The sequence below is a fragment of the Balaenoptera borealis genome, assembly GCF_965194805.1.
Source record: "Balaenoptera borealis genome assembly, chromosome: 13".
In the NCBI taxonomy this organism is placed as follows: domain Eukaryota; kingdom Metazoa; phylum Chordata; class Mammalia; order Artiodactyla; family Balaenopteridae; genus Balaenoptera; species Balaenoptera borealis.
In genome coordinates this window covers 35958171-35972123 of record NC_138870.1, presented here as the reverse complement: position 1 = coordinate 35972123, position 13953 = coordinate 35958171, and positions in this window count along the sequence as shown.

Below are 13953 nucleotides of genomic sequence, written 5' to 3'. Positions count from 1 at the left end.
GTGGAGTTCATAATACAGTTTACTTTTAACTAAGTAGTTAAATTCCACACCAACAGCAGTTTGTTGCTTATTAAAGACAATATCCCAATTTTGTTGAGTTCAGCAGACATGATTTTCCTTTATCTGTCATTGTAACTGGGTGATGCTCAGTATTCGACTTTGCCCTAATTCCTGGAGAAACTTCCTTTCTGGGTCTCTCTAGCCTTCTATAGAAGAGAAGTGATGTCGCTGTGTTTGTCCCTGTTATTTCATTTCCCAGGTTCAAGTTTTGTTTGTGTGAATAACTCAACATGACTCAGAAATCTGACTTTTAAAGTATCAGTACTATTGTGAAACAAGCAGCACATGCTCCCCAGAGTTACCTAATTTAACATGACTCTTATAAACTGAAAAATATAAAAAGAGACATCTTCGTAAACACAGAACTCATGAAAACTTGTACTGTCTTTCTGGCCACCAAATGTCCTAACAGATTCCGGTTCATATATAGGTCTAACGTTTTAGAGTTGTAGAATGCTTCAATCAATAATATATGACCTTAGGAAAACTTGCTTAAATCTCCCTGAACTTCAGTTTTTCATGGGTAAAACAGAAGTCTGAGATGTCAACCTGGAATCAGAACGTTAATGGATCAGACCTCTAGAATCTGCTGGGAAGTATGCTTGGGAGTATGATTAAACCCTGATCATTTTAAGAAATGTGTCCTGAGACCTTAGCTAATTCTAAACTTCCTGAAACCACTTAGTGAGACGTGGATGGTGAAACAGTTCACCTAGAAGCTAAGTGACTCTCTGTGAAGCTTGCTGTGGTCCTTAGGGTGGCCTTGGAAGGGACTGTCACAGCTGAGAATGCCTGTGGTCTGCCCGGGGTGTATTCTAAGGATTCTGGTTATGCCTATCTTGTCTGATTAGCTCCTCAGGATAGAAATGATCTTCCCAAGGCAGTGACCAAATTCTAACCTGGGATCACTAGAAAAATCCAATTGTATTTGTATAACTGTATTTCAGGGCGGTAGATCACAGGGGCCATGATACACCCAAATATTTGATAGATAATTAAATTGAATATCTTTATAATTACATTCAAAGCACACAGCAAAGGAGGGGAGCGAAGGGGTCAGACTGAGTCTGGTAGGAACTTAAGCCTCCTCTGTCTGAGTTGAGAAAGGTTTCCTGGAAAAAGCAGGAGTCACTTTAATAACCACTGGGACTCCATCTGCACCTACTGTGTTGGGTTAAACCCAAACTGGCCAGGACTTGCAACCAGAGAGACTCAAGTGGGCTGTAACACAGGAATCTCAAGCATCGAGGGCTTGACATATGTCCCATCACCTAGAATTAGTTGCGCATGTCTTGTTCCTCTACTGAGTGCAAGCTGCCTGAAGGCAAGAACCTTGACGTTATCGAAACCTTCATGGGCCCCCGGACAGTGCCCGGTACCTGGCACTTGCAAGGGATAGGTGTCAAATAATTGAAGGAATTCATATTATAGCCCCAGAGCTGGAATGGTTTGAAATCAGAGAGCTGCTCTTCTTTGATCCTGCTAGGATGGCTAGACTCTCTTCCCAGCCGTGACCCTGGGGAAGGAGAAGATGGGTAAGGAAACGACTAGAACTGAAGCTTTACTCGTTCCTCCCAGGTAGAATGTGCCTAAACAGAAAGCAGAAAGGTGAGCAGACATGCTGGGCTCCTCAAATAGTGTACATAGAATGTGCTTTTTCCCCAACCCCACCCCTATTGCATCCCTCCTCACCTCTCCTTCGTGTCAGGAAAGTCTGGAGTATAGACTTAAATAATGATACTTAGATGAGTTCCATTCACATTCACTGGGTATGTGGTAGATTTGGTACTATTGTTCAAAACATTTGCTATGCTTCCCTGTGAGAAAATTCTATTTCCCTTCCTCACTGAAGCAGACTCGGCTGCCTAACTGGCTTTAACAATGGAAAGCAAGTGGAGGTAGCTCTCTCCTCTGAGCAGAAGCTTTAAGAGCGAGTCTGTGATTCGACGTCGTCTCTTTTCCCTCTGCCATGAGACCCACCACATTCCAGATAAAAATTGCTCATCAGTCTGGGTTCCAGATTAAATAGGATGTGGAACAGAGTCCAAGCTGACCAACACTGGACATGTGGTGTGAAAAAGAAAAACTCTTTCCCTTACAAGCCACCAAAATTTGAGGGTGGTTTGTTTTTGCACCATAACAGCCTATGCTATTGATACAAGTACACTTTCCAAGTATAAGGAACTGTGCCAGGTGCTAGAATACAAAAGTAAATGGCATGGACCATCATCTTTAAGAGACGTCTAATCTGTGATACAGACAGAAACATACTCAGCAAAGTATTACATGAATCAGATTTGTAAGGAAAATCTCATAGACTCTTTCCTGATAAACTACCTGGAGGAAAAGCAGTCCAGGGGCATGTATGCAGCTGATGAGGTAATATGGTCACTGTGTCCAAAGAGCGGCATTTGGAGATCACAGCATCCAGGGGATTCTAGGGGATGTTTATTATTCACAGAAATTAAGATGTCAGTATGTCCCAGTTTGGGTTTATATTATTTTTCCTAGTTGCATTATGATTAGCACTTTCTTTTACTCCATCAAAGTATCTCAGTTTAGATAATGAATTATATAATCACCCCAACATTAATATGACTAAAGCTTATCGGCTGTTAATGGTCTGAGGCTGGCATCCTGGACAGGCCATGCTTCTCAGACAGGCTGACTGCACAAGTCGAGTGTACCAGATGGGCCATGCCGACTGACGGGATAAAATGTCAGATCACCTGCCACACCTACAGATCCCTGCTGAGAAAGAAGCCCAGGGGTCTCTTTCAGAAAAATACTCTTACGCTTTTGCACCGAGACCCTAATTGGCCCTGATACTCCCACCACAACTGATTAAACCTGAGAATATGTGCCAGAGTTGACTGTGGACAGTCTGGAAGAAGGGCGGTGACACATTTTAAAACTGATTTGTTCATTCATTCAAGAAATATTTACTGAGCACCTATTCTGTGGGAGGCCATCTATACTGAATAGTGACAAACTACCCCAGCCGCATGCTGTCTTGGGAAATATGACAGTGAGACGCATTGCAGGGGCGGGAGGACCAGGGGAAGGAAGCAGCACCAGTGAGCTCCCCTTCTGAGGAGGTAACAAGAGGGCACTCAGACTGCTGCTACATCAGAACCCGGTGGGCTGTGGTTCTAAAGCTTCTTACCCTCCACGGAGCACCCCGGTCATGGGAGTGCTGGGGCCCTCTGGAGCTAGCTTTGTGGCTGCCGAGATGGGTCAACCTACCTCCCGATTCCCACCTGCATCCCAAAAACCAACCCCCATCTAGGGTTGCCAAATTTGGCAAATAAAACCTCAGGGTGGCAGTTATATTTGAATTTCAGATAAACAAGGAATACTTTTTAAATCTAAGTACATCCATACAATATCTGGGACATATTTATACTAAAAAATTATTTGTTGTTTATATGAAATTCAGATTAACTGGGTGTCCTAGATTTTGTCTGGCAATCTTACCCCTATGGCATGGGCAGGGATGGGAGGGCAGGAGGGTGAGGGCCAGAGAGTGTGGCTGGCAGAATCTCAGTGGCACAGGGATTTTATAGCAAGTCAGCCCCAGTGCTGATTCCACCTTCACCACCCCCAGAACTTCCAATCTGAAAAGTTCCCTGCATTGGACTCCATTTGCAGAATCTGGGACCTCTCTTCCCTCTTAGCCTCTCTGACACTCGGTTTGGTCAACAGGAACATGGGAATAATTTGAAAGGTGTAAGGTCACTCACTCACTCAATCAACAAACATTTACCAAACATTTTCTATATGCCAGGTACCCCGTTCAGTGATCAAGACATACATAGGCCTTTCCCCTCAGGAACTCACCAGCCAGTGACAGATACGAGAGTGAATAAACAGATGACATGTATTGCGACAAGAGCATTGATTGGCATACAGAACATTGGCAGCCTGGAGCCTGGCTCAGTTGCTCCATAAATGCTGACTAGTCTCTAGGGACAGAGCTCTGGGCTCTCTTTCCTCCCACCCGATCTTAGCACTCGTCCAAGAGTTGAAGGCCTGCTCTGGTTTTCAGTCCTGGAGTGAGGTCTCCCCTGGCAAAGGTCCCTGACATCTTGGGCTGCCTTTCTAACCTCCACCTTTGATGCTCTGTCCATCTCTCCTGCCAGGGCCTCCTGCTGCCTCCCTCTAGGCCTCCCTGATTATGACCCCCCACTCTGATGACAGGCCTTGACCCAGTGGTTCCATTAATCTGACTTCCAGGCAGCAGGCATCCGCAGGAGAGCTCGTCCAAGTGAGAATGGTTCCCACTGTACCCTTTCACTTGGGCAAAAAATATGCCTGTGTCATAAAGCAATTCCCTTTTTTAACACGACCTTGTGAGTGTGGGCAATCACTGTGTGACAAGCCTAGTGGTGATGTTAAAGATGTGTAAGAGTGTCAGAGATGGAAATAAAATACGATCCAGGTTTTCCAACCAGGAAGTGGGTCTATCCATGTAGCTACATCTTTAATGCCACTTCAACTTTCTAGTTTCTGAGTTAGCTCAAGCAATGTCAAACCTGCGACCCAGCACCGGCAGCTTGAGAGTGGGAGTGTCAGTGCAGATCTATTTCTGTGGCAAGTTCAGTACAGGCTGAATTTAAAATACGAAAAACAAAAGCGAGGCTCATGACTATACCACCGAAAGAGGGGGAGGGGATAAAAACACAGGACTTCTACAGAAGCACCACCACCCTCCTCCTAACTGCAATTTATTACAAGTGTTTCTCTATTCCAGCTCCTAACATCATGTGCCAAGCTGAAAAAGAGACAACTCATTGTGAGGTTTTACTGTGCCTGCTTTTAGTAGCCAGCTCTGGTCCTGCCAACGCTTCTATCCTCTCGCCAAATAGAACATTGCAACACAGAGGAAATTGTCTTTTGCTGAGTGGAGGAATGGCAAAGTCCCCACACACTAGGTCTTACTGTTTCCTTGGGGTCCAAATGGAAGAGAGAAGGGGAACTGCTGCTGTGTTTCAGGCTCACACAGATTCTCCAACATCCCAGGCAGGGGAGGGAGTGGGGATGACCTGGGGGCAGTTATGTGGGTTTTTTTTTTTTTTTTTTTTAACCTAAATGCCCAGAAGTACCTCCACCAATAACTGGAGTCTAACATCAGTGAGTAAGATTGAAATGACCCAAGTATAAAGTTAGCATTTCTCATGTTAAGCACTCTTGTTTTGTGGCAGTTGTTTCCTGATAGGATGCTGATATAGCCTCTCGCATGCCCCTATAGGAATAAAACTAGTGGAAATGCTGCTATACAGGAGAGCTGTTGACCTGGCCTGCTCTCTCCAGGCATTTTCACCCATCGATGTTGGCTGGGCCTCCATAGTGACTTGACAGCATGACCATCTTACTTACGCCAGAGCTGGTTTCAAAGGGCAAGAAGAAAACTGGGCATTTCTACTTATAATGAACAAGGAGTTTATGATAAAACATTCTTGTGAACTCAGGGTGGGGGGAGGGGAGGGAGACGTCGGAACTAGCCCCCTTTTGTTCCCTGAGGTCTAGCCTTGGCCTTGCAGCATCTTTTGTCTGGATCTCATGAGTCTTCATTGTTTGAGTAGTAATTTGCGGTGCACGGTTGCTGACTAATTTTCCTTTCTCTTTAAATTCCTGTGTCTGCTTTTTTGGCATTTTTATCTTTCCATTTCTTCTTCATGAAAGGGACTTCAAATAGAAATGGAAAAAGGAATCTCCTACAGATGAACTCTTACAAATTTTCAGCTTTTGCAATACAACTCTTATTTGCAACGTAAATTCCTTCATCACTAGATTGGAAGAGATGTGTAAACTCCTCCCACCAGTATGTCATTGACTCGGGTTGCCTCCCATTTTTTAGCATAACTTTTCAGTTAGATAAGGACTGGAAATTTCCAGAACTGAAAATATATTTTCAAATTGGCATACAACGATATATCTGTAGGGCGTGTAATTTTAATTCATTCATTAACCCAACCAATAAAAATGTTTATTGTGTACAATGTTCCAGACCCAAAACTAGGTATTGTAAGTTTAACAGTGAACAAGATAAGTACAATCCTTGCCTTCCAGGAGTCAGAATTCATTCCTCCATTCATTCTTTATTTCACAAGGATTTACTGAGTCTCACAAATCTACTGGATATAATGCCAGTCCCAAAGATATAAAATAATTTCCTGGTCCTCCTAGTATCTCTGTATTCTTAATTTTTTCCTCAGTTCTAATGGCTTATTTTATACAATCTTTCAGCTCTGCAACTGAAAAACAACTATGATTGCAATTATCAGTAGTCCAAGACAGTATCTTTCAAAAATTCCAAACTACTAATTTTCGGCAATTTTTTTCAACTAATTAAATCCGAATCAGGTTTGTCCCATTTGAGACTTCATTAAAACTGAAGTATTTGCTGTTTGAATGCTGTTTTGTAAAGTAAACATAGCCAGAAGGAATAAGCATTGTTAGGGCTTCATTTTCCACAAGGCTCTGCTTCCCTGCTCTCCTCATTCTAAGTCTTAGAATTTGGCTGTTAAATATACATTTGTATATCCATCCTAATGTGTTTCTTAAATTGTTTTTATTATGACCATGAAAAGAATTAGTTCTAAATGCATAAAATCAGCTTCTAATTCTTACCGAAGAAGATGTAACAGGAGTCTGAATATTCTATCTGAAACGTTCTATCGTGCGCTCCCAGCTGCTCCTGGCGGCTTTCTCGCTGAGTGGGTTTTGCTCGGTGCACCCCGGAGGCTGGGCCTGCGGGACACGATGGAGTTCCTGCGAGTCCTGAATACGGGCTGCAGCGGGTCAGCAGCCACGTCGGCCTCCGTGGCAATCTATGAATTTTCCTCAGGGCAAACGACGTGAGGATTGATACATGAGTGGGGAAGACAAACATGGAAACAAACACTCTGAAGACAACAAGCAGTTTTTTGGCCATCACTGATGAGTCACACACACTACTGAAATGAATGGCAAAAACACATCATGGGATGTGGATGGAAGCATGGTGCCCCCGGAATGGCATCCTTGGCTTTACCGTGCAATCCATGATGCTCCAACAGCAAGAACACGACTGCTGGTAAGTTCATTTGGACAAACCATGAATTCATCGAAGTGGCACTCCAGAACAATATGTAGTTTATTCCACCAGAAAGAAGATTCAGGAGTGCACCCCACCTTCAACACCTTACAAGTAAAGACAATGAAAAACAGTTTAAACACATAAAATATAGGACTTTTCATGTAACTGCCCTTTTACTGCTTACTATTAACTTGATTAAAATTGTTTGACTAGGGAAAAAGGTGTCAAATTAGAGAGTCAAATCAAAAAGTTGAACTAAAGTACATGGAGGTCATTCAAATGCAAACTACATAGATTCCTCATAAATTACTGGTATCAAGGTAGGAAGGAAAGAGATGCAACGTTGATGGGAAGTTACTAAAATAACAGGCCAAATAAATCAAAAATTTGATTCGTAAAACATTGGGCATCAGGCAACATATGACAGTGATCTGTGAGAAACGGGCCCTACAATTGCCCCAACTTGCTGCCTTGAGAGCTTTTCCAGGCTACGGCACGGGGATAGGGAAAGAAACCAGGCTGAGTCCCGGAGCTTCCCTGAGTTGAAGAGACAGAGCTGAATGTTCATGGAGGCCCAAGCAGCTAGAACTCACAGGGGAAATGATGGTAGAGGAGAGAGCTCTGACTTAGGCAGAGAAGAAAGCAGCTTTTAGTTTGCATAAGACCTACAAATGTTTCATCAATTGTTCAGAAGTAGTTGGCTCTAGGGTCTTATCCTGTGTAAAAGAAACAGCTCTCTCATCCCTCTGGCTGAAACAGCACAGTTTTGCAGCTTGACAGGTAGGGCCTAGGTTCCCAAATTGGTTGCATTTGAAGGAATCCTTCTTCCTGGTTTGGGTACTAACTTATAATAATTTTTATTTTGGTCTGGCCAGCTAAATGATGTAGTTGGTGAATTGCATCCTAGTATTGAATCAATATGAACAACAGCCTATACCATCTGAGATGAAATCTAACTCTCTTCCTCTGTAGGCTTCGGTGGTTAGAGATGGTTCTTCAAAGGCCATCTCCAGTGCCTTTGTCATCCATGACGCCTGCTCTTAATCATGTGAATATAAACAATTCACTTTCTCTTATCATAATTATCATATTCTGACTTCCTTTCCTTATTGACATATCACCAACATTGATCATCTCACACTTTAAAATCTGAACTTACTGGGTCTTTATTGTCCACCTTTTGAATCACTAGCTGTCCTTCTGTATATGTGAGGATATCAGTGTTCACTGAGAGTGTCTTTCTTTTTTTTTTTTTATAAATTATATTTATTTTGAATTTTATTTTATTTATTTTTTTATACAGCAGGTTCTTATTAGTCATCCATTCTTTTTTTTAATTAATTAATTTATTTTATTTTTGGCTGTGTTGGGTCTTAGCTTCTGTGAGGGCTTTCTCTAGTTGTGGCAAGCGGGGGCCACTCTTCATCACGGTGCGCGGGCCTTTCACTATCGTGGCCTCTCTTGTTGCAGAGCACAGGCTCCAGACGCACAGGCTCAGTAGTTGTGGCTCCGTGGCATGTGGGATCTTCCCAGACCAGGGCTCGAACCTGTGTCCCCTGCATTAGCAGGCAGATTCTCAACCACTGCGCCACCAGGGAAGCCTGAGAGTGTCTTTCTTGATTCCTCTCAACCCATTCTCTTCTGGACTCATTATATTGCTAGTGCTCATTGTACTATTCTCTAATATTTATATTAATAAGACTCACTGTACCAGTCTCTACTCACTGCATACATTCTCCCTGTAATGTACAGCCATGTCTCCAACTTCCAGCCACAAGATTAAATCCCCATTGATCGCCAGAGCTCTTGACTAGTATTTCCTGTTGCCTTCTGGATCTTTCTACCTGCATATCCTACAAGTACCAGATTATATAAATTTTCCCTGTTCCTGATTCCAATTAACAGCACCATGATTCACCAGGAGACCGAGACCAAACTGCCACCAGCACCACCACAAAACCTCACCAAGTGCTTAAGCTCGAGTCGCTTGAATTGACCTACTCTATGCCTCTTAAATATTACTCAAATATGTACGCACGGTCCTTTCCATATTCAGGCTTACATGCATCCTTTTAACATGGATCCCTTTGGAATACAAAATGGGCCATTTTAAACCCTTCTTTAAAAGAACAAGTGTTCTTTAAACCCTTGCTTTTAAAAAGATGTTCTGTTTAAGCAGTACAGAGAACAGGAAAGAGAACATCCTTTCCTTTACAAACATACAGAAATAAAAAATAAAATACAGCAAAATATTTTAATACAGAGCTGAACTCAAAGGACAAAAAAGGAAGTCAACCAGAAACAAAGCAGGAGTCAAAGCCAGAACATTAAACTCAAGAGCTGAAATAATAGTACAGCCTGGTGGTATATTGGATATATTTGGCCAAAGGGAAAATATCCAAGTAGTGACAGAAAATATGGCCTTGAGGTCATGCATGTGATGAAGATGAGTTTACAACACAAGAGAATCAGCAAATGTAACAGAGAGATTAGCACTACCAAGAATATGGGATAAAGTAACAGTCAAAAAGTGCTTATAAAACTATCTCCTTAAAACTATTAAGGAGGTAAAAAATTAAGAAAGAAGGAAACGGTGATATTTTTTAAATGGCAATGTAAAAAAGAGAAATTATAATATCATAAGATGAAAGATTTAGTAACTAAAATTAAAAACTCAATGAACTGGAGAACAGCAGTTTAAATATAGTAGAAGAAAGAATTAGTGAATTAGAATATAGGTGAGAAATTTATGCATGAAGGAGCACAGAAAATAAAGAGATGGAAAATAGAAAATAAAGGTTAAAGTATAAGATCTATCTGAAGAATAGAATAGAAAGCCCAGCATATATCTAGTAGGAATTAGAATGAAAGAGATGGAATATTAGAAGAGGTAAAAACTGAGAAACATTTAGAATTGACAAAAAACATGAATTCTCAAATTTAAGACTGGGACTCAGTAGAGATTGTCACCAGATGAAAGAAAATCTCAAATTTGATTCTCAAATTTAAGAAGCATATCAAAGGGCATAAATAAAAAACAATATCCTGGGACTTCCCTGGTGGCTCAGTGGTTAAGAACCCGCCTGCCAATGCAGGGGACACAGGTTCGAGCCCTGGTCTGGGAAGATTCCACATGCCATGGAGCAACTAACCCTGTGTGCCACAACTACTGAGCCTGAACTCTAGAGCCCATGAGCCACAACTATTGAGCCCGTGAGCCACAACTACTGAAGCCCGTGTGCTTAGAACCTGTGATCCACAGCAAGAGAAGCCGCTGCGATGAGAAGCCCACACGCCCCAAAGAAGAGTAGCCCCCGCTCACTGCAACTAGAGAAAACCTGTGTGCAGCAATGAAGACCCAACACAGCCAAAAACAAATAAAATAAAATAAAATAAAATAAATAATTCCTTGGTAAGATAAGAATACCTTTACCAGAACCCAAAGAGAATTAAAAAAAAAAAAAAACCAATATTCCTCCTATATACATGATAGTGAGACTGAAAAATATCAACATGATAAAAATCTTTATTTAACTGAACTATAGTTGATTTACAATATTGTATTTGATTCAGTGCACAGCATAGTGAGTCAGTGTTTTTGCATATTATACTCCATTATAGGTTATTACAAAATAAAATGTGTAATTTCCTGTGCTATGTAGGAGTTTGTACATGTTAATCCAATACACTTAATTTGTCCCTCCCCACTTCCCTTTCCCCTTTGTTAACCATAAGTTTGTTTTCTACATCTGTGAGTTCACTTCTGTTCTGCATATACATTTGTTTGTATTATTTTTTAGATTCCACATATAAGTGATATCATACAGTATTTTTCTTTGTCTGACTAATTTCACTTAGCATAATGCCCTCCAAGTCCATCTGTGTTGCTGCAAATGGCTAAATTTTGTTCTTTTTTAAGGCTGAGTAGTATTCCATTGTATATACATACCACATATTCTTTATCCATTTATCCATTGACAGACACTTAGGTTTTTTTCCATATCTTGGCAATTGTAAATAATGCTGCTATGAACATTGGGGCGCATGTATCTTTTTGAATCAGTGTTTTTGTTTTTGTTTTGTTTTGTTCAGATATATACCCAGGGGTGGAATTGCTGGGTCATATGGTGAAAGCATTTCCTCTAAAATCACGAATAAGACAAGGATGCCCACTCTTGCCACTATTGTTCAACATAGTTTTGGAAGTCCTAGTCATAGCAATCAAAGAAGAAAAAGAAATAAAACGAATTCAAATTGAAAAGGAAGAAGCAAAACTGTCACTGTTTACAAATAACATGATACTTTACATAAAATATCCTAAAGATGCCAACAGAAAACTACTAGAACTCATCAATGAATTCAGTAAAATTGCAGGATACAAAGTTAATATACAGAAATATATTGCATTTCTATATGTGAACAACAAAGTATCAGAACAAGAAATTAAGGAAACAATCCCATTTGCCATCACATCAAAAAGAATAAAATACCTAGGAATAAACCTACCTAAGGAGGCAAAAGACCTGTACTCTGAAAACTATAAGACACTGATGAAAGAAATTGAAGAGAAGCAAACAGATTGAAACATATACCATGTTTTTGGATGGGAAGAATTAATATTGCTAAAATGACCATATCACTCAAGGCAATTTATAGGTTCAATGCAATCCCTATCAAAATACCAGTGGCATTTTTCACAGAACTAGAACAAGTAATATTAAAATTTGTATCGAGCAACAAAAGACCCAGAATTTCCAAAGCAATCCTGAGAAAAAAGAACAAAGCTGAAGGTATAACCCTTCCTGACTTCAGACTATACTACAAAGCTACAGTAATCAAAACAGTATTGTACTGGCACAAAAACAGACACATATACCAATAGAACAGGATAGAGAGCCCAGAAATAAACCCACACACTTATGGTCAATTAATCTATGACAAAAGAGGCAAGAATATACAATGGAGAAAAGACAGTCTCTTTAATAAGTGGTGCTGGGAAAACTGGACAGCTACATGTAAAATAATGGAATTAGAACACTCCCTAACACCAAACACAAAAATAAACTCAAAAGGGTTAAAGACCTAAACGTAAGATCAGAAACCAAAAAACTCCTTGAGGAAAATGTAGGCAGAATGCTCTTTAACATAAATCACAACATATTTTTTGGATTTTTCTCTTAAAGTAAAGAAAATAAAAGAAAAATTAACAAATGAGACCTAATTGAACTTAAAAGCTTTTGCAAAGCAAAGGAAGCTATCAACAAAACAAAAAAACAACCTACTGAATGGGAAAAAAAATTTGCAAATGATATGACCAATAAGGGATATTATAGATGTTAATATCCAATGTTAATATCCAACATCTATAAACAGCTCATACAACTCAACATCAAAAATATAAAAATCCTGAGTTAATAATGGGCAGAAGAGGGCTTCCCTGGTGGCACGGTGGTTGAGAGTCTGCCTGCCAATGCAGGGGACATGGGTTCGAGCCCTGGTCTGGGAAGATCCCACATGCCGCGGAGCAACTAGGCCCGTGAGCCACAACTGCTGGGCTTGCACATCTGGAGCTTGTGCTCCACAATGGGAGAGGCCGCGACAGTGAGAGGCCCGCGCACCGCGATGAAGAGAGGCCCCCGCTCTCCGCAACTGGAGAAAGCCCTCGCACAGAAACGAAGACCCAACAGAGCCAAATATAAAAATAAATAAATAAATAAATAAATAAATTTATTAAAAAAATAATAATAATAATAATAATGGGCAGAAGAACTGAATAGACATTTTTCCAAAGAGGAAATGGAGATGGCCAACAGGCACATGAAAAGATGGTCAACATTGCTAGTCATCAGAGAAAAGCAAATAAAAACCACCATGAGATATCACCTCACACCTGATGATAGTCAGAATGGCTATCATCAAAAAGAACACAAATAACAAGTGTTGACAAGGATGTGAAGAAAACGAAATCCTCATACACTGCTGGTGGGAATGTAAATTGGTGCAGCCACTGTGGAAAACAGTATGGAGGTTTCTCAAAAACTAAAAATAGAGCTACCATGAGATGATCATGATTTTATCTTTCCTTTCATTAATGTGGTGTATCAGTATCACATTGTTTAATTTGCATATGTTGAACCATCCTTGTGACACTGTAATAACTCCAACTTGATCATGGTGTATGAACCTTTTTATGTATTGTTGGATGCAGTTTGTTAATATTTTACTGAGGATGTTTGCATCTATATTCATCAAAAATATTGGCCTGTTATTTTATTTTTTTGTAGCATCTTTGTTTTTGGTATCAGGGTAATGGTGGCCTTGTAGAATGAATTTCAGAGTGTTCTGTCCTCTTCAATTTTTTGGAATAGTTTGAGAAGGGTAGGTATTAGCTCTTCTTTACATGTTTAGTAGAATTCCACTGTGAAGCTATCCAGTCCTAGTCTTTTCTTTGCTGGGAGTTTTTTTTTTTTTTTTTTAATTACTATTACAGACTCAATTTCATGTCTAGTGATCAGTCTGTTCAAATTGTCTGTTTCTTCTTGATTCAGTCTTAGCAGGCTGTATGGTTCTAGAAATTTGGCCATTTGTTCTAGGTTGTCCAATTTGTTGGCATACAACTGTTCATAGAACCCTTTTATGATTTTTTGTCTCTGTGGTATCAGTTGTTATTTCTACTCATTCATTTCTTATTTTGTTTATTTGGGTCTCCTCTTTTCTTCTTGGTGAACATGGCTAAATGTTTATTAATTTTATTTATCCTTTCAAAAAACCAGGTCTTGGTTTCATTGTTCTTCTTTATTGTTCTTTGGTCT